We start from the raw sequence: 2,373 nt of genomic DNA, 5'->3' as shown, positions 1-2,373 counted from the left end.
GACCCGGACCGAACCTGGACTAAGAACCCTGGATTACCCCAGCACGGACTCCGTCCTTTCCTGATACCAGACTGTGCCCAACCGAGTCTCCCCGTGGCCACAAGCTGCCAGTCGCTGAACGTGAACCGCAGTTCCCGGGAGTCCATGCCGCCCTTCTCTTTAATAAAAACTGTTAAAGTTTCACTGACCTGTTTGCGGGTTGTCTTTGGGTCCATCCTAATCCATTACAGTCTGATGGCATTGGGGGAGGAGCACTTTCATTATCTGCTGGACCTCCATCGAATGCTGTGAAGCCTCTTCCCAGAGAGCAGCAGGGAGAACAGTACATGGTGGGGGTGTGAGGGGTCATTGATGATGTTATGGGCTCGGGAAACGCAGCGCTAGGATGAAATGTCTTTAATGGAGAGAAGGGTAGCCCTCATGATCTTGTCTGCTGTTTTCACCACTCTCCTCACCTTCTTCCAGCCTGCAGCCTCCACACCACACAGTGAGACAGCTGGTCAGAATGCTATCTATGGTGCTTCTGAAGTACATGCGCTTTTGTGCCCTTTTGACCAATAATGACATGTTTCAAGGGACTTATTATGACACACAACATGACACACCAGCAGGGCTGATTCCCAAACAGCTCCCTAACCACTAATCCTAAACTATCAAGTGTCACTCTGAATAAAGTCACAATTTCTGCTGTGGAAGGTTCCTGGATTGTACATGGGGGGTATAAACGTGTAAACTTCTACTTCAGTAGAAGTTTGCAAACCCTAAGAATCTCTGCAACTGCTTTCTGTATTTAGGCCAGTCAATAACTGTGCTCACACATGAAATTAACACTTCCCAGCCTTAAGAAACAGCTGATTCTGCAGGAGGTGCACCAACACAGATCTGACATGTTTCTTGTGGGATTCCATATCATGAGAGTAGATAATAATGCCATCTCTGCAGCTGGAAACTTGGAGGCCACTGTCTTGGCAGCAGGAGGCTTGAAGGCTGGCTTGGAGGCAGCCGGGACTTTGGAAGCCGGCTTCTCGGCAGGATGAACCTTGGAGGCTGCTGTCTTGGCAGCAGGAACCTTGGAGGCCGCCGTCCCGGCAGCAGGAAATTTGGAGGAGACAGCACAGCTTGGGACCCCCGAAGAGGCCGTGCAGTTTGAGACCATCGAAGAGGCAGCATGGCTTGAGTCCCTCAAAGATTGAGACCCTTGAAGTGTAGCCATTGTCAACTCACAAAGAGGCACCGCAGATGGCAAGGGAAGCTCAAGGAGGGGCCTTGAAGACGAGGAGCACCCATGGAGGGGCCTTGACGATGAGGAGTGCCCTTGAAGACGAGTGGCCTTGAAGACGAACTCTCACAGAGCTCTATTTCAGGGAATAGTTCATCACTGAGCTCAGGGGTCTCTGGATGGCACAGAGCAGGCTCAGGGGTCTCTGGATGGCACAGAGCAGGCTCAGGGGTCTCTGGACGGCACAGAGCGGGCTCAGGGGTTTCTGGGGAGGTTTTACCAAGGGACTCTGACTAAGGAGAGGGAGCACTAGGGGGATCTAACCCTGGAGAGGGAGAGGGGGTCTGACTGGGACTCAGAAGTGGCTGGCTAACAGGGAGCTAAAGGAAACTGTGAAACTAAATGCAGAGGCATGAAATAAAACAAATCTTTTCTTTCTCCATAAAAAAGTCCAGTGAGTCCTCGAAATGAGGAGCTCTTGCAGCTGGAGATGTGGTCTTGGGAACTAGTTTTTATTTTTTCATTTGTTAGGAAAGCTGTTGGCCATGAGAGTGACTGCTTAGACCACACAGAAAACTGACCTGTCTTTCTGGAGAGGTGATGGGGATGTCTAGATCTGTGTTACATGCAGGGTAGCTTTAAAACCTCTGGATCTGATCCACAAGGAAGCCAAGTTTTTCTGTGAAAGAAGTCTTGAACTGGCCCCATTGTGCATTAAGTTGTTTTATCTCCTGTTGCTCCTCCTTTTTGTTGATCTGTCTCTCCCAAGGCATTTAAAACTGAGTCCAAGTCTTCTGGATCGATTTTAGGCTGGATTCTGCTGTCAGGTCGGATGGAGTGTAGGACCCAAATGAAGAGACGAAAGCTAAGGTGGTTTTTTGCTGCTTTAATGAGGGGTGGCAATAGAAAAATAAATCCAGAAATAACTAATTAAGGAAAAACGTGAACAGAACACATAGGTTAGGGAAGGAATTACGATATGAAGCAAATCCAGAAAACAATAACTGCAGAGGAGGAGTATAAATGGCAAACAGAACAAAGAATGGAGTAATCAACTGATTGGAAGCAGGTGTGGACAGAAGGACCTAGAAGGGAGCCAGGGGAAAGGTGACTGGCACAATCAGCCAATTGAGAGTAAACAAGACATAAATAAT

Source organism: Cyprinodon variegatus, unplaced genomic scaffold (assembly GCF_000732505.1).
Source record: "Cyprinodon variegatus isolate N-32 unplaced genomic scaffold, C_variegatus-1.0 Scaffold1333, whole genome shotgun sequence".
NCBI classification, from domain to species: Eukaryota; Metazoa; Chordata; class Actinopteri; order Cyprinodontiformes; family Cyprinodontidae; genus Cyprinodon; species Cyprinodon variegatus.
Note: the sequence above shows the minus strand (reverse complement) of the source record.